The 18875-nt window shown below is 58.1% G+C and overlaps 1 long non-coding RNA gene across 3 annotated transcripts; it reads right to left on the bottom strand.

Annotated features, from left to right (window-relative positions):
• Positions 1-1725: 1725 nt before the first annotated feature.
• Positions 1726-18750, bottom strand: LOC141581569 (uncharacterized). 3 transcript variants are annotated; one of them, XR_012514260.1, is made up of 5 exons: positions 15824-18750; positions 6055-6403; positions 5307-5521; positions 1847-3383; positions 1726-1746 (listed from the first exon to the last, which is right to left on the bottom strand). It is a non-coding gene; the product is annotated as an uncharacterized LOC141581569 (long non-coding RNA). The 3 variants fall into 3 exon arrangements; XR_012514259.1 differs by having other exon boundaries at positions 1732-2158; positions 2448-3383; XR_012514258.1 differs by having other exon boundaries at positions 1732-3383.
• Positions 18751-18875: the final 125 nt, after the last annotated feature.

Genomic DNA, 18875 nt, shown 5'->3' with positions numbered 1-18875 from the left:
CACAGCCTGTGAAGTATATGCTTTAAAATGGCTGTTAAGCAAACTTTGCCTCCATAAACAGTGTGTTTTAGAAGAGGTTATGCCTATGTGTGAACCTGCCCACACAAGGGCAGTGCCACGTTACTGAGACGATTGTTTATAGCAAAGCCACCTGCCTCCCCCGCCGCTGTCCAGCCTGTCTCCTTAGCCACCCACCTCCCGTCCTTTCTGGCTTTGTCTCCTTGTATCCAGCCCTCTTGGGGCTTTTGAGGCCAGATCAGCCTAGAGGCCAAGGGTGCTGGGAGATTCCGCCTGGTACCCTCTCCCCAGAGCTTCAAGGGGCACCTGCCATCTCTAGCTGTGCCTTCTCTGTGCCCTTCAGCTCTGGGGTCAGATGTTGGATCTGGGGCCACTACCAGCTGTGTCAGGCTCACAAAGTTCTGTCTGACAAAAGGTGACTCTGCTTCCCTGTGGAGAAGAACATTTGCCCTGACGGGCCTTCTTCACAGCGGGGACAGCAGTCCCTTGAGTGGAGCCCTGGACTCGGACAGAGCTCTGGCCAGTGGAACTCTTAGCAAGGGGCTAAGTGTGTGGGTACCTTCATGTGTGGGGCAGGCTGCTCGCTGGGGACGCCGCTCCCCGCCCTGCCCCGGGAGCAGCCACCAGGCCTGTGGGGCAGCCCGCAAAGCCTCACTTGCTGCAGCTGAGGCTTCTCGGGACGGCCAGTCCGGCGGCCCCACTCTCTCCACCCTCCTTTCCATCTCGGGTTTGGATTTCTTAGGTCTGGGACGTCACAGTACAAGTCCTGGGCTTTCTCCTGTCCTGCTGAAGGCCGCGTGGATGCTTGGAAGGCAGGGTCAGCCCGGTGCCAGGCTCCACACACCCCACGCTCCCCACGACTGCTCTGACAGAGCACCTGTCTACACAGGGATCCTTCCGAAAGTGAATCTTGCCTGCCCGCCACATGGCAGTCATTCCTGCTCCACTAGGACCAAGAATAATGACTAACTGTGACTAAGGCAGAAGGCTTGGCACGTCTGAGTTCCCCGGCGGTTCCAGCTCCTGAGGCCAAGCGCGGTGTCGCCTCACTCCCGGCCGACGGGCTCCCTGGCAGGTCACTCTGTGGACCTTGGATGGACCAAGCTGCTTTCCACATCCAACTTTGACAAGATCCAGGGAAGACGTTCCAGCAAGTCTCCTGGAAACACAGGCACGCAGCCCCCTGGCGACGTGAGCGGGCAGCCTGCCTGCATTATGCAACGCTCAGGCCAGTTTTCCCCGAGAGGAATGCCGGGTCCTCCGCGGTACCCCACAAAACTCCACGGAGATGCTTGGAGGGAAAAGCAGCGCATCCTCCAGATGTTTTGAAATACTCAAGTATGTACAAGGGAAATGGAATTTCTGCTTATCCTTTTAAGCGACGACTGTTCATCGCATCTTCCTGGGCAGCGCTCACGCAGCACGGCTGCCCACCTGGCCAGGCCCTGGAGCCCCCGCCCAGCACAGCCGCATCCAACAAGCTCCCACCGTGGAGGGAGCACATTCCAGACCCGTGAGGTGGGGGGCTCGTTTTTACGGCTCCTTAAAGGGATGAGCCAGAGACGAAAGTCTTCATGGAGGCTTTGCCCTAAGAGGGGCGGGGGCTACGCAGGGCACGTGTGAAGGCCGCGGCCCAGCAGATGGGGGTGCTCCCAGACAGGCAGAGGCTTCCCTGGAAACTGACGCCCTGGGGCGGGCCCAGCTCCCGAAACGCCGGGCCCAGGGGTCCTGTGAGAGAGGGGAGCGGGGCCTGGGGGTTGGTGCAGGTTCCCAGGGACTTCCAGGGGTGCCGCCACCCCACCCATCCCAGGCCCCCCGAGTGCATCACCAGCAAGCCCAGGGCAGCTTGTTGGCCCTCCCTTGGCCTCAGTTTCCTCATCGCTGCAATGGAAGCACAAGCACGTGCACCTCACCGGTGGTGACGGTCGTGCAAGCTGACATGGAGGAGGACTGAGGCGCTCTCCTGAGCGCGGCCTGGTCACGCCCGTAAACCAGGAGGTCTGGCCCTCCGCCTTCCGGGAGGTCTGTTTCTAATCCTGCGCTGGGTCTGCGTGGCTCCGAGGCCTTGGAGGCTGACGCCGAGTGCGCCGTCCCTGGGTCACCGTGCCCCTTGGTTGGGTCCAGCAGGAGAAAGGGCTGCCTGCCAAGGAGAAGACTGTGAGCTTGGCAGGGGAGAGGTCAGGAGCTGCGCCTTTGGGAGGCTGGGATTCCAGCCATGGCTGGGAAGCTAAGTCCTGACTGCGCCGGCCAGAGCCGTCGGGCTCCAGCAGCGGACGCTCTGCAGAGTGAGGAGGAAAACCGTCACGACCCAGGAGAGAGGCTGGCACGGCCGCGGGCCCCTGCCCTGCAGTCTGGCCTCACAGGCCCCCAGGCCGCGTGCAGACACAGTGCAGCCTTGGGGTGCGCCCCTGGTCCTCGGTGATACACACCCGCTGTCCCTGAGCTGGTGTCTGGAAGACGGTAAACCAGCCCCGGGCACTGCTGCCTCTCCTTCCGTCCGCCCCTCTCAGGGCTGGCCCAGGCCCTGCAGAGCAGGCGATGGTGGCCGCTGGTGGTAAAGCCTGTCTGTCCACAGCCTCATTCTGCGTGCAAACCCCAGGTCCTGCTGCTCACTCGGCGGCCTCAGGAGCCTGGCGGGGCGTGGAGGAAAAGACAGACCCCGTAAGCGTGCGCTCGGCTTTTCAGGGACCACGTCATTGCCTGCCGCTTCTCCCGGGGGCCTGGACGGGTCTGAGTGTGTTCGGGTACACAGTGCCCTGTTTCCCAGGCACTCGGGCCAGGACTGGGCAGGGAGGTGCCATGTGCAGCAAAAGCCTGGCCTGTGCAGTGCTGGTGGCCGGGAGTGAGTGGTGCTGTGACGGACTGCCCATTCTCAGACCAGGCAGGGCCACCCTAGGTGACCCACAGTGCCACGCAGCTGGTTCACATCCTGGCAGCCCTGGGCAGCCCCGGGCAGCCCTGCCAGTGGGCCTTTCTCCCACAGTCCCCGGAGTCCCAGACCGGCAAGGCCATCTGCCGTACCTGTGAGTGCCACACAGGCCAGCGCCAATGGAAAAGCCACATTCCGTTCTGCCCGAGGGTCCCGGGCCTGCGACACTGCCCTCAGGCTGTCCCAGAGTGGGAGGCTGTGGGGGTTGCAATCTTGCCAAGCCTGGGAGCAGCGGCCAGAACGTGGCCTTACCTGGACAGAATGTTGGGCCCAGGAGGAGCCCTGGGCTCAGGGCGGATGTCTCTGGTGCGTTTATGCATTTCTGCAGGTTTGCTGCCCGGCAGCCAGCACTGGGCTGTGGCCATGGTGGCAAGGTGGCCTTGGGTCTGCGCAAGGCTTGGAGGCCCCCAGGAGCCTCCCTGGAATCTGGCGGTGCCTGTAGAGACGTGCCATCTGCAAGGTGCAGTCCCGCTTCTGCCCCATGAGCCCACTCTCAAACACACAGCGGCCCAGGCTTCCTCAGGATTCGTCACAAGAAACACAAAGGTGCATTCCGTCGGGCAAGGCCATGGCAGAGGAGCACTGGGGCGGGGACACGGGAGCACTAGGGCGGGGGATGGAGGAGCACGGGGCAGAAGCAGAGGAGCGTGAAGGCAGGGGCGGAGGAGCACGGGGGTCAGAGGAGCACAGGGGTCAGAGGAGCACGGAGTGTCAGAGGAGCACAGGGGTCAGAGGAACACGGGGGTCACAGGAGCACAGGGGTCAGAGGAACACGGGGGTCAGAGGAGCACGGGGGTCAGAGGAGCACAGAGTGTCAGAGGAGCACAGGGGTCAGAGGAGCACAGGGGTCAGAGGAGCACAGAGTGTCAGAGGAGCACAGGGGTCAGAGGAGCACAGGGGTCAGAGGAGCACAGAGTGTCAGAGGAGCACAGGGGTCAGAGGAGCACAGGGATCAGAGGAGCACGGGGGTCAGAGGAGCACGGGGGTCAGAGGAGCACGGAGTGTCAGAGGAGCACGGGGGTCAGAGGAGCACAGGGGTCAGAGGAGCACGGAGTGTCAGAGGAGCACAGGGGTCAGAGGAGCACGGAGTGTCAGAGGAGCACAGGGGTCAGAGGAGCACGGAGTGTCAGAGGAGCACAGGGGTCAGAGGAGCACGGGGGTCAGAGGAGCACAGGGGTCAGAGGAGCACGGAGTGTCAGAGGAGCACGGGGGTCAGAGGAGCACGGGGGTCAGAGGAGCACGGGGGTCAGAGGAGCACGGAGTGTCAGAGGAGCACAGGGGTCAGAGGAGCACGGGGGTCAGAGGAGCACAGGGGTCAGAGGAGCACGGGGGTCAGAGGAGCACGGAGTGTCAGAGGAGCACAGGGGTCAGAGGAGCACAGAGTGTCAGAGGAGCACAGGGGTCAGAGGAGCACGGGGGTCAGAGGAGCACGGGGGTCAGAGGAGCACGGGGGTCAGAGGAGCACGGAGTGTCAGAGGAGCACGGGGGTCAGAGGAGCACGGAGTGTCAGAGGAGCACAGGGGTCAGAGGAGCACGGGGGTCAGAGGAGCACAGGGGTCAGAGGAGCACGGAGTGTCAGAGGAGCACGGGGGTCAGAGGAGCACGGGGGTCAGAGGAGCACAGGGGTCAGAGCACGGGGGTCAGAGGAGCACGGGGGTCAGAGGAGCACGGAGTGTCAGAGGAGCACAGGGGTCAGAGGAGCACGGAGTGTCAGAGGAGCACAGGGGTCAGAGGAGCACGGGGGTCAGAGGAGCACAGGGGTCAGAGGAGCACGGGGGTCAGAGGAGCACGGAGTGTCAGAGGAGCACAGGGGTCAGAGGAGCACAGAGTGTCAGAGGAGCACAGGGGTCAGAGGAGCACAGGGGTCAGAGGAGCACAGAGTGTCAGAGGAGCACAGGGGTCAGAGGAGCACAGGGATCAGAGGAGCACGGGGGTCAGAGGAGCACGGGGGTCAGAGGAGCACGGAGTGTCAGAGGAGCACGGGGGTCAGAGGAGCACAGGGGTCAGAGGAGCACGGAGTGTCAGAGGAGCACAGGGGTCAGAGGAGCACGGAGTGTCAGAGGAGCACAGGGGTCAGAGGAGCACGGGGGTCAGAGGAGCACGGAGTGTCAGAGGAGCACAGGGGTCAGAGGAGCACGGGGGTCAGAGGAGCACGGGGGTCAGAGGAGCACGGGGGTCAGAGGAGCACGCAGTGTCAGAGGAGCACAGGGGTCAGAGGAGCACGGGGGTCAGAGGAGCACAGGGGTCAGAGGAGCACCGGGGCGGGGGTGCAGGAGCACCGAGACTGAGCCGTCTCGGATACTCTCTTGAGCATCAGTGCAGCGGCTGCAGAGCAAGGTACGTCCTGACATGTCCTCACCTCCAAGTCAGGGCTGCTCCACTTCCCAGGTCAGAGTTCCCTGGAGGGCCTATGGGGACCCTGAGCCATCACCAGCATCTGATCCATCAGGGCCAGAGGGGCCCAAGAACCTGCATTCCTCGGGGTTCCCATGAGGCTTGTGGTCCAGGAGCCCCGTCCTGACCACGCTCCCATTCATGCCCTGGCAGCGGAACCTGGAGCCTTGGTTTCTTCCCCTGTAAAGTGGGAGTGTCAGCATGACCCACATCGAAGGGCCCACGCTAGACACGGCGATGCCCGTGGACTAGCAGCCCTAGCCCTCCCCAGACCCTCCGAGGGAGCTGAGGCATGGTGGCCCTGGCGGCCGCTCCCTCTCCAGGCTGAAGACAGGAAGGTCTCTCGGGTCCACCTCTGGCCGGAGGAGGCAGGTCACAGCCTCCAGGGCCAGGCTGGGGCCACCACAGAGCCCACGGGTGGTGAGAGGGAAGCGCTGCGGTGGCTGAAGGTCACTGGGTAAAGCAGGGGTAGATTTGGGAGGGCACGGCGCCCACGTGTTCATGTGTGCATTTCCCAGTTTTCTGTGGACACTTAACACATGCACAAGTGACAGGCTTGGCAAACCATCCCCACCCCCCAGACGGAGACGTCGGATGTGACCGGCACCCCCAGAGTTCCCTCCCGGCCCCCGAGGTAACCCCAGTGCTGTTCACCACAGAGGGCTCCTTCTGCCTGTTTTAGGGTTTTGGTAGAGGAAACCCCACAGCTGTACCTTTGTGCCTGGCTTCCTTTCAGCCGCGTCTGAGAGGCTCACTTTGTGGTTGCTTCCATGGCTCCTGGGCAGTTCCCTTGGGCGGACGTGACTCAGTGGGACCACCCTTCTTCCACGTGTAGACTTTCCAAATAGTCCAGGCAAGAGAGGCTCAGGTAGGGAGTTCAGGGAGGGGCCGTGCACCAGCAGAAGCTGCGTGGCGGGGAGCACGCCCCTCCCTTGGGGGAGGCCCTCGGACTGGCGGGGACGGAGATGGCCCTTCGGGTGACTGACAGGATGTGACGTTCTGCGCGTGGGTTCCTGGTGTGTTTCACAGACTCTCACCAGATTTTAGGGTTCACTCCTTGTCCTACGGTTTAAACACACCCCAAAGTGAGAAAATTACCAGATAGTATTTCCCTCGGAGACCCATAGTCTGTGTTAAAGAATTCTTCCTTCTACCTAAATCCATCTCCTTATGGCTGGATGTCATTTGTTGTGGTATTTTGTCCATTTTCAGCTTTGTTCACATTTTTTTGACATGCAATAAAATGCCCATATTTAAGACGTACAGTTTGATAAGTTTTGACGTTCTGCTACACCTACAGAATCATTTCCAGAATCAAGACCATGGACAGCCCCTCCCCCAGGCCAGCCCCTTCCCCGTTCCCTCCCCGAGGCCAGCGCCCACTCCGCACCCTCCCCACGCCGGCCTGTGGCTCCTGTCTTACCATCCTGTCAGCAGGCTGCACCCTCACCAGCCCTTGGCAGGACCCCTTTTGTCTGTAGGCCTCTCATAATGGTCTTCATTTACACTTCCCAACCTGCCTCAGCCTCTCGAAGTGCTAGGGTTACAGGTATGAGCCACTGCATCCGGCCCCAAGTTAATTTTTGTACGTGGTGTGAGGTAAGGGTTTTGAGGATTTGTACTTGTTTTGTTTTGCTGCTCATGAGTGTCCAAATGACCCAGCATTCCTTGTGGAGAAGGTTATTCTCTCCCTGTTGAATTGCCTCGGCACATTTATCACAAGTCAGTTGGCCACAGATGAGTAGGTCTGAGCTTTGTTCTGTCCCACTGACCTGTTTGTCTGTTACCATGTTTATATTGACTGTGTTCATTAAAATCAAGACATGTGAGTTCTTCAACTTCGCCCTCTTTAATGCTTGCTTTGGTTACTCTGAGTCCTGTGCATTTCTGTATAGACCTTAGAATTAGCTTGCTAATGTCTACAAAAATCCTGCTGGGATTTTGATTGGGATTGTGCTGATTCTAGAGGTCCATTTGGGGGGAGTTGGCATCTTCCATGAACACGCTCTGGAAACATTTACTGAGGCCTTTGTTCATTCCTCTCATGGATGTTTTTCAGTTCTCAGTACACAGGACCTGTGCATCTTGTGTCCAGTTTATTTCTAAGTCCTTAGAATTTTTAGCTTTGCATTTTGAGCTAATTATAGCCTCACAAAAAGTTGCAGAATGGTCCAGAAAGGCCCCACATTCCATCCCTCAGCTTCCTACAATGCAGCGCCTGGCAGAGCTACCGCGAATTCTTAAACGCAGGAAACTGATACAAGCACCACACCCGCCACTGGGCACACAGCTCATTTGGACATCCTGGGTTTCTACGTGTTCATTTTATTCCGGGTGCGACTGTGTGTGGAGACTCTGATGTGTGGCCACACGTGTCGATTCCTGTGACCACAGCCACATTCGCGATGCGTGTCCATCCGTCCCCATGGGGTGAGGGGTGCCCCACGCCGCCCTTCGACCAGGGCACCCATGGGCACGTGTGCCGTCTCCATCACCTGTCTTTTCAAGAGGGTTACGTAAACGGAGCGCGGAAGGCGGCCTTCGAGGTGGGGTTTTCTCTCTGTGTCTGCTTCTTGCCTTTGCTGAGCATGTTGTGTGGTGTGCATTTAACACCCATCTGTTGACAGATGCTGGGGCTGCTCCCAGGTTTTCACTGTTACAGATGAAGCTGGTACAATCATCTGTGTGACTAAACATCTTAATTTCTCTGGGATAGAAGGCGTGCAATCACCGGGTCATAATGGCAGGCATGTGTTTGACTTTTTATGAAACCACCAGACACCAGGATGGACAGGGATGAGTCGGACACGGGAAAGGGTGTGGGTCCAAAATCAGAAGAAGGGGCCTTGTAATTTTCCTTTTAGAAATCACTTCGAAATAAAGGAAATACACCCATGCATACATGGTAAATTGCTTTTCAACCAAGGTGCTAAGACAACTCAATGGGAAGAAAGATTGCGTGCGCTGTGGGCTGACGGCTACAGTGAATCGAACTGCAGGGGGCTCCCGCGCCTGCCCAGGGGATGCCTCTCGGGCTGACCCCCACCGCGCCATGTGGGCCCCACCGCTGGGCTTCAGGCGCACACACTGGAAATCCAGCCCTGAGTGTGTCGCTGCGGAGATGTGCTGTGAGCCGGCCTGATGGGGTCACATGGGAACTCAGCCAGCACCTCTAACGGGCCCCACTTGGTAGGTTCCCGAGTTACAGTCTCCAGAATCCAGCCAGAAAGGAGTGGTCTGAAGAGAACTGAGTTCTAAATGGGCTCTAGGAAGGGGCCGGCCTTGTGCCCAGAGTGCGGCTGAGGCATTGGCCCCTGGGGAGCTGACCGGCTGTGGGGAAATGTTTTTGAGGAAATCCTGGCTTTCTTCCCTTTCCTTCCCGCTGGCTGGAAGGAGCCAAGGCCTTCCTCCCTCCCCTGGGCAAGCCCTCCACTTTGTTTTGACATTACAAGCCGCTCACGACCCTTCCTTCCAGCATAGCCCGAGGGGAGAAACAGTTTCCTGGCCAGAGGCGAGAGGGCCTGGGCTGGCCGCCTTCCTAGGGCCTCAGCCTCCCTGGGCTGGGGCTCGGTCCCCGCGGCTTCCACAGTGCCTCAGCCCCCTGCGCCCGCCAGCTGCTCAGGGAGAGGTGGGAAACAGCTCTGGAAAGCCACGGGAGGAGCCACGGCAGAGGCACGGAGGCGCAGAGGCCCCTGGCCCGGACCCCCGCTGCTCCTGCAGCCAGCCTGGCCCCCCTGTGCTACTCACCAAAGGAAGCTTGGCCTCTTTGCCCCCTGCTGTGCTGCGCTGGCCCTGGTGGCAGCCAGAACAAACAGCGCCCCGGGTAGCTGCCTGGGGGCTGTGCTTGGCCGCGCTGAGCCGAGTCCTGATTCCAACAACCCTGGCTTTTGTGGGATTTCAAATTGTCCTCTTGAATGTCTCCCAGAAAGGCAAAATTCCTCCTCTCTAATGAGGAAAGGGATTGGCAGAAGGGGTCGCCTGACATCTCCCTGGAAGGGCCGAACTGGTAGCCGCTGGCGACACCACCCGGGTTACTGTGGCAACCACTGTTTTGGGGTAAACTGCATACTGCCCACAGGCCCTTCGGGTGTGAGGTTTTCAGCCGGAATGCCTTTTCCTTTTCTCTACTCCCAGCCCACCAGCCACTGGCAAAAAAAAAAACCCCTACCAGATTAGGGTGCTTTGAAAGAGAAGTGAACAGCCCTGTGCCCCCAGGGGCCACGCTCGGGCCAAGTGTCAGCTAAAAAACAGCGGCTCTGCGAATTGCGATCATAGGCAAGCTTGTGCCACGCGAAACGGGCACAGTCACACTGGATATCATCTTAAAATCTAGAGCTGTTTAGAGCTGAGCTAATGACAAGACTGCAGGATTCCATTAAGTTCAAGGTTTTCCAGCATGGGACAGAAAAGATATTCACACACCACAGACTTTCATCAAGTTCAGAGGCTCAAAGATCGAGGCAGGAAAGACAGACGCACTGAGAGGGGCTCTGAGGCCTCCCTGGCTCCTCCATGCCTTTGAGAAAGGCTCAGGACCCCAGCACCCTCCGCACCCACACTGGAGGCAAGGTGGGAGCAGCCAGCGCCCCTCACAAGCGCCAAGGGTGGCCGGCAGCCGAGGCCGTCTGAGGTGCCCTCGGTGGACACTGAGCCCTGCCCTCGGGGAGTGCCCGCCCCTCAGCAGCCCCACTGAGGCTCTGCTCCTGCAAATGGCCACCTCCACGGGAGGGCGGAGGGAGAGCTCTGGGTGAGTCAGAGCAGCGTTGGCTCCGGTCAAGAGTCAAAGTGTAAAATGCGGAAGGAGATTTATTCTGAGCCAAAAGGTGAGTGGCCATGGCCGGTGACACAGCCCTCAGGAGGGCCTGGGGACACGCCCGGATGTCGGAGCCAGCTTCTTATGCGTTTTAGGGAGAAGACTTCAGCCAGTACGTTTACGAACCGCGTTGAGTCCGGTTCAGAAAGCAGGAGGACAAAGCAGTCAGGAGAGCGGAACTCTCAGGGTGCAGGAAGCTTTGAGAACTTTCCAGTGGACAGTTGGTTAAGTGGATCTACAGACCTAGGATCCATAGAAAGGAATGCCTGGTTTTAGATAAGGATCCGGAGAGCCAGGCTCCTGTTGGCAGAGGCCCTCAGGTCGCAGCTTCAGAGGGTCGTAAAATTTTCCTATCCGACTTCAGTCTGTGTCGGGAAAGGTGGAATGAGGCATGCCTGACCCCACTTCCTGTTATGGCCTAAGACCGTCTCTCAGGGTGTATTTTAAGAGGGCCCTGGCCGAGGAGGACGTCCATTCGGATGGTCGGGTGCCTTAGCGTTTTATTTTTGGCTTACGCTTTGTTGGTGGGTGGTGACGGTGTCAGGCAGGAGGGTGCCCAGGGCTGGCGGGGGCCCTGACGGGCGCTCCATGGAGACACCTGGCAGAGGAGGCGCTCACCAAATGCCCGCGGTCCCTGCACCCAGCAGGCAGCACGTCTCCTCCGCGCACTCGTCACGGGCGGGATCGGTCACCCACTGCTCCCCCTCTGCCTCTCCTCCAGCTCGGGGTCTTCTGCATCCCGACAGGAAGGGGTGCGCAGGCCTGGCCCCCTGGGATGGATCCGGCCCCAGTTCATGACCTCGCTCCCCTCCTGCTGGAAACCATGTCCAGACACAAGCCCCTCGGCGGCTCACCTTGTCCTGGAGGCTGCCTTCCCGTTCCCCGTTCCCCAGACCCCTCCAGGTCGCATGGAGATGGAAGCAGAGAAGCTTCCCAGCTCCCTACGTCCAGGGCTCCCTACATCCAGGGCCACCTCACTGCCAGGATGCCCTCCAGTGGGCTCGCACGCCCACACCCCATTCTGACCCCGGCTCTGCGGAGGCCGTTTTGCTGCCTGCCAGGACCAGGTGCCAGGGCGGGTTGCTGCTGAATGCGCTTCCTGGCTGGGTTACCTGTTCCCATGGGGAGAAAGGTCCTCTGTTCACTGCACCCACAATGACCTTGGAAACCTTCCCCTTGCGGCCCTGTAGGTGTGTGATGGGTCCTTCAGGTGTGATGGGTTCCTCAGGTGTGATGGGTCCCTCAGGTGTGTGACGGGTCCTCCAGGTGTGTGACGGGTCCCCCAGGTGTGTGATGGGTCCCCCAGGTGAGTGATGGGCCCTCCAGGTGTGTGAAGAGTCCTCCAGGTATGACGGGTCCCCCAGGTGTGTGACGGGTCCTCCAGGTGTGTGACGGGTCCTCCAGGTGTGTGATGGGTCCTCCAGGTATGACGGGTCCCCCAGGTGTGTGATGGGTCCCCCAGGTGTGTGACGGGCCCTCCAGGTGTGTGACGGGTCCTCCAGGTGTGTGACGGGTCCTCCAGGTGTGTGACGGGTCCTCCAGGTGTGTGACGGGTCCTCCAGGTGTGTGACGGGTCCTCCAGGTGTGGGATGGGTCCTCCAGGTGTGTGATGGGTCCTCCAAGTATGTGAACCCTCCAGTTGTGACGAGTTCTCCAGGTGTGGTGGATGTACCAGGTGTGTGATTGGCCCTTCTGCTCTGTAACAGGCTCTCCAGGTGTGTAATGGGACCCTGCAGGTGTGTATGGGGCCCTGCAGGTGTGTGAAGGACCTTCTTGGTGTATGTTAGGCTCTCCAGTTGCATGTGGGCTGTTCCAGGTATGTGATGGGGCCTTCCTGGGGACAGCAGGCAGGTTACTTTGTGCCCTCTCCCAGGCCACACCACATGGCTTGTGGTCCACTAAAACCATCAGGTCGTCTTCATCTGAGCTGCTCCCAAGTCAAGGCCCTTAGTGATGTATTCCAAAGTAAAGGAAAATGTAGCTCATTTGTCTGATGTTTGATTGTAGGTTTCCTATGTTCCTCCCTTGGGATATGTCAAATCATCAGTCTGTTTCTCGGCATATTGACCCTCTTGTTCAGATCGTGACAAGGCCTGAGCATCGCCAGTCTTATCCTTATGACAGGAGGAGCCACCTTGAAGCCAGTGCGTGTTTGGAGTCCAGTTCACTGCACTGTGGTCTGGAGTGCAGGGCAGAAAACTGCTGCTGCCCGTTCACCATGAGCACATACAGAGTTTCAGACGTTGACTGGATTTGCGTTCGGCGCTGACACATTTTTACTGTTAGTTTATGAGGTATCAGTGCACAGTGGGTCTGGACTGGACCGGTGGCGGCTTTATGCACCTCACTGTGTCAAGCTCCCCAGCAGAGACCCTCACCCAGCACTGCACTCCCCACCGGCCACGTGGACCAAAGTCTTGTGGAGGCAGAACTCTACAAAAGCTCATCCTGAGTGTGGGTAACCCTCATACAGGCACCAAGGAAGGAGGGCTAAGACCCTGGCACAACAGGCCTGAAGAATATCTCAGTTTATAGAGTAACTACTCAGTTATTTCCCTTCTCTATATAATCATGTATTCGTTGATAGCATCAGTGCCTAAAGAATATCTTATCACTCAGTTATTTCCATATATAAATATATATATCTTAGTTCATAATCAGAGGAATGCCTAAGAGTAGACACGGTACAGAGCATGAATTAAGGAATAAGCAGCTTATAGTCGGAGGAATGTCCGGAGCAGATACAGTGCAAAGCATGATTTAAGGGAAAACAGTTACACCAGGACAAGAATCCACGGCCCAGGCGGCAGCGTTCAGTATCGTAAAGATACCCGCTGTGTGGCAGGCTTGGGGCGAGAGCCACTCCTCCTGATAAAGGAGTTGTAGGACCTTGCTCCAGTTCTCGTGGAAGGCTGCCTTCAGAACGGCAATCCCTCGTGCATCAATCAATCCCTTGAGGGCTCAAAATCCCTCCGGATAATCGCATCTTGGTGACTGTGAACTTCATCAGCCCTTGTTACTGTGCTGCTCGAAAAGCATCCTGCTGTAGAACTCACTGGAAGCTGCCGGCAGGTGGCGGTAGCCCTGACAGCTCTGTCACTGCTGTGTGACTTAAAGCATCCTCCCATAAATCTTAGAAGTAGCTTGCCCATAGATGACCTAATGGGGGTGACCTAATGGGGGTGGACCCCTTACTGCACATGGCCCTTGCCTCAATGATCTAATGGGAACAGGCCCCTTGCTGCGGACTGTCCACTTCCTAGCCTAGGTGACCTAATAGGGGTGGACCCCATGTTTTATTGCTCAAAACCCTATCACTATCCTTAAAGATGACTTCACTCTCTGCCCTGCCCCCTAACCTATACACAATAAAATACTCACGCTTCTGGACATTCGGGGCCTCGCCTGACTCCACTTATAGGTGGCGTGGCCCCCCCTGAGCCCAGCTGCATTTTCCTTGTACTTCTGTGTCCTGTCTCTTTATTTCTCGGATCCTGTGCTTCAGCACAGCATAAGGGACACCCCACGACACTGTGGGCACCTCAGCCCTACATTGACAAGCCCACACATCCCTCTAATGCACGTAACAGGGAGAGGTTCGTGTGGACCCAGGTGGCACATGGTTAGAACAGGGTTTCCCAGGACCCTCAGGGTGAAACGGTCACCCTCTGTGGTGGGCACCCTGGGAACTGAAGGGCATCCTGTAGGCTCTGCACACAGCATACAGCAGTGCCGGCCACACACACCTGACACAACGTTGGTGCAGGAGGACCCGGGCCTGGAGGCTGTGGGGGTCAGTCAGCCAGGTGAGGTGGTCAGATGGGTCAGATAGTAGCGGGTCAGCATAAATATCCCAGTGTGCTGTGGGTGGCAGCTGTGGGTCCGGGCAGGACCCCAGGGTGGCAGGAGGGCACTGGGAGGGAGCAGGACGGGGCCAGGGAGGATGGAGAGCCCGTCCCAGTGCCTGGTGCCCTGTGGCATCTGTCAGGCCGCAGAGGTTGTTGGCATCCAGGCCCCGTTGGGTCCCCTGGCACCTCCACCCATCCTGGAACAGCAGAGGGGTCCAAAGCCTGGTCTGACTGCTCATTGTTGGGGAGAAGCAACCTGTGCCCTGCAGCTCTCTGGGGGTCTCAGAGTTGGGGAAGCGCAAGGCCCCATCAGAGCTGAGGCTCCTGGCTGCTCCTCGGAGCCCCACAGAGGCGGCAGGGAGGGAAAGCCTGGCACCTCCATGGCTGACCAGCAGGTACAGCGGCAGGAGAGGAAGGCCCGGTGCCCTCAGGGCCGACCAGCACACATAGCAACAGGACAGGAAGTCCCGGTGCCCTCTGGACTGACCAGCAGACATAGCAGCAGGACAGGAAGGCCCGGTGCCCTCAGGGCTGACCAGCAGGAGCGTGGGCACAAGGGGCCCATGGTTACTGCCAGGGCTGTCCCTTCCCTCTCTCTGGCTGTGGCTGGCAGGGCAAGATGTTCTGGGAGAGAGGGGCCAGCCGCAGACCCGGGGGCTAAAGTGGGCCTAGTGGCACTGCAGAAAGTGAGGTGGACCAGGAAGTGCTGCTCCTGCAGGGGCCTTTAGCCCTAGAAAAGACGCATCGCAGCTCCATGCTTGGAGGAAATGCTGTACATAAAATTTGGTCCCTCAGTGCTGCTAGAATATTCCACTCCATGGCTCCAGGGCAAATATGGAGGCAGAGTTACCACTGGGGAAGGGGGTTGGGGGAGCTGGAACACCAAGTGGGAGTAAAATACGGGCTGCTGCCAGGGCAGGAAGGTGGCACCAGCCTCAAAGGGCCCGAAAGACACAGAAGCTCTCCAGATGGGCAGGGCAGCCAGGAGTAGGTCGCTGCTGCCGCCTGCTGTTGGAAGCAGGAATTTCATCCTGTCCAGGCAGACCCGTGAAAGCCAGGCCCATGTCCTGCCACAGGGACTCAGGGCACATCACCTATAATTCCCAAGAGATCATGTGGCGTTCGCAAAACGCTCCCTGAGCACACATTTATATCTGGCATTTTTTTTTTGAGACAGAGTTTCACTCTTGTTGTGCAGGCTGGAGTACAACGGCACAATCTCAGCTCACTGCAACCTCCGCCTCCTGAGTAGCTGGAATTACAGGCATGTGCCTCCATGCCCAGCTAATTTTGTATTTTTATTAGAGATGGGGTTTCTTCATGTTGCTCAGGTGATCCACCTGCCTTGGCCTCCCAAAGTGCTGGGATTACAGGTGTGAGTCACCATGCCCAGCATATTTGGCAACTTTTAAAAAACAGTACTGAGGAGTCACATAGGCATGAAAGAAATCAGCCCCAGCAGAGCCCAGAGCACAGATTCAAGACCAGGTGAAAATGGCAGGAGGAACCGATGCCCGCCTGGCACCTGCTTTCTGGAATGGAAGCCAGTGACTATGGAGGCACAAAGAGGAACCTTCTATGTGATGTTCTCGACGTCAAAAATTACTCATGAGAAGCTCTGACCAAAAAAAGTGGTAGACATATACTTGGAAAGTTACATTAAAAAGTTAATCGGGAGGCCCTGGGCTGAGCCGGCTCCAGTGCCCGGGACTCTGTGTGAGCAAACCAAAGCCCACGGGGAACCAGGCCACAAAGCCAACACCGCCCAGAGAATGCCACACCAGCCTCTCACCAGGGACTTACTACTTTAACCACACTTACCTCTCACCTGGTTACCACCTTAACCAGATGTCTGGTCCTTGTCCTGCTTCTGCAGACACTCAGACAAGTGCTCCCGCCGCCAAACCTCACGCGTTCCAGTGCTGCCCCGTTCATGAATTGCTCGATAGATGCCTTTGAATCTCAGTGTGCGTGAGCTTATCGTCTAGTACCACAAAACGCTATTGAGAGAAAGCAAAGGGGGTCTGAATACACTGAGAGATTTGCACTCTGGTATAAAACATCTACCAGGTCTTTGCTCCTGTTCCAGGGGCAGAATTCCTGCAGTCTGGGATTTCCTGGCAGGGGTGTCTGATTTCACAAAGACCCTTTTCACCACATTTGTTTACCCTAATGAAATGACTCTCAGGGGACCCCAAGGTAGCTTTAGGGTGGGGACTGGTCACCAGAGGCACCAACCACATGATTAGAGGGAAATTCCAGCCCCCTGCACTCCCCACCTCCTGGGAGGGGCCAGAGGCTGAGTTTGTGTTCAGTTACCAATAGCCAATGACGTAATCAATCATACCTGTGTAATGAAGCTGAGATAAAACCTTTGGGCATCAGTGTTGGGAGCACCCAGGCTGGGGAGCCCCTGTGGTGCTCGGAGAGCAGCGCCCACCCCCCGCCCTCTTCATTGGGCTGTTCATGGGTTTCCTTTGTCATAAGCGGAACAAGCAACCAAGGACGCACAGGCTGATTGTATGTAAAGCACTTTCCTGAGTCCTGGGAGTCGTTCCAATGAATTTGAGGGGGATGTAAGGATCCCCAAATCTGCAGTTCTCAGGAGCAGTGTGGGTTGCCTAGGGAGCCCATGTGCAGCTGTCATCAGAAGAGGGCGCTGGTGGGGCAGAGCCCTGAACCTTCAGGGTCTGTGATCCTCCAGGTAGTCAGTGTCAGAAGAGTTTGTGACCCCCCAAAACATGGAGGGCTTTTGAGAGATGGACGGGCTGTGCTCCCCACAGATGGCTCAATGGACGGGCCGTGCTCCCCACAGATGGCTCCATGGACGGGCTGTGCTCCCCAGCCTCTGCCAGTCCTGTGTCCCAAGCGGCCCACAGAGACTGAAGTCTTCTATGCTGTCTTAGCACTTCCTAAAAACGTGCTGTTTTCTGTTGAAGATGCCGTGTTGCTGGAATTCAAAGCTGGTGTGAGAGCCATGTTCTTGGGTGTCTCTGCACATCTGTGAAACGTGTGTCACTGACCTGTTCTCCTGCTGCCAGTCTGTCTTCTGTAACAGGGTCTCTTCCAACTACACACCTATGGGGATTATTGTCCCCTACAAGAGCACTGAATTGCAGGATGCCCTGGTCAGGGAACTGAAGCTGTAATGAGGTAACTGCCTTGGCGTGGCAGTCGCCAGACTGACCAGGTGCGGCTGAGGACGAGGTGCTGCAGCCAGAGGGGTGGAGGCCACCAGCAGCCCATTTCCACCTCCTGGAGCCCAAAGGAGCCGCCCTTGACCAGAGGATAGACGTGTGCAGAGGGCTGAGCTGGGAGGTGTCTCCTCCTCTTGGACCTTAGGATTAAGCCACCCCTTGTCCCTGGAAGGGCCCGAGCTGGGTGGGCGGATGTGAGTCCTCACACATGCCTGCCGTGTGCTGCCTCCTACACTGGGGTGGGGGCAGCAAACTTTGGGCCTGGGGAGGCCATTGTTCATCGTGAGCCCCCCCCAGCCACCCACTCAGATGACACCAAGAGAGACCTCAGAGTGTCTGTGGGCATCAGACCAATGTCTGCCCGCCTCGCCCTCAGCAGGGCTGGAGGGGAGGGGGGCATGGGCTGCTGACTGCCTCAGCTTCAGGCCTTTCCAGTGGCACCTGGGCAGGGGCAGTCGGTGAAACCACCTTTGCCAAAATTATGACAGTGAGAGAAATGTGACCTGACCGACCTCATCCTGCTCTGAGCCACCAAGGCGCCCGCGTTCATTCCTGGGCAGGGCTGAGCTAACCCCAGGGGAATTGATAGTTGAGCAACGAAACTAAGATGACAAAATTTCATTCTCTTCTTGCTTTTGTAAAACTAACACATTAGCCACAGGATTTGAAACTAAGGCTCAGGGGCCATGCAGCCAGAAGCCACAGATCCAGACCTCCCCAGGGGCATCAGTGTCGTAAAACCCAAGACGAGTGTTCAAGGTCGTTTTCAAACCTGCAGTCTGATGGACCAGCTGGTGCCACCCAGACCAGTAAACTAGCTCTGTAATCCCACCCTGGGGCTGAAGACAGCAAGAAGGACCTACTTCCACCCACCATGATTTCATCCCTGACCCAACCAATCAGCTGCTCCGTTCCCTAGCCCCCGCCACAGAACTGTTCTTGAAAAACCCCCATCTCCGAGTCTTCAGGGAGGCTGATTTGAGTAATGACTCCGTCCCCTGCGTGGCCAGCCTTGCTACTCACACGCCTTCAATGCCGCAGTCCCTGGGTCTCAGTTCCCTGCAGCCGTCAGGGAGAAGCTGCAGGCAACAGCACACACAGCAGAGAGTCCGGGAGTCACTGCCACATTCGTGCGTCTGAGCATCTGACAAAAACGGGCAGCTGAAAAGAGATCCTTCTACTTCACAGCAACCTGTGAGCAGCTGGAAGCCAGGAAATCACATTTTCCCAGTTATTTATTTAGAAAAACTATGACAGGTTCATGCCAAACAGACTCACACCCAGACAGTTACAGAACTTACACCCCGAGCTGGGGAGGTCGTGCCTCTCAGCCAGTCACAGGGATGACCCAGGAAGACAGGTCTCCAAGGAGCAGGGGCTCCGCTCTTGACACTGAGGGCCTCCTGGGAATGTCAGGTCCCCGCTCCGCTTCCTGGAATCTGTGTTCCTGTGGTCACCTCTGGAAGTGAACCTGGGACACCTTGAGGACCCCCAGCCAGGCAGTCCTCAGAGGCCCCAGGAGGGGCAGGCTATTCCCACCGGCTCACGGGGCTCACGGCTGGCACTCACCACCCCCTGCTCCTCCTCCAGGCCCCAGCACCCACCCCCAAGGCTGCGCTCACTCCCCACTGACCCTACGCCTCTTCCAGGCCCCACCGTAGCCACTCACGGGCGTC

Source organism: Saimiri boliviensis, chromosome 16 (assembly GCF_048565385.1).
Source record: "Saimiri boliviensis isolate mSaiBol1 chromosome 16, mSaiBol1.pri, whole genome shotgun sequence".
NCBI classification, from domain to species: domain Eukaryota; kingdom Metazoa; phylum Chordata; class Mammalia; order Primates; family Cebidae; genus Saimiri; species Saimiri boliviensis.
This window is presented reverse-complemented; position numbering and strand designations above follow the sequence as displayed.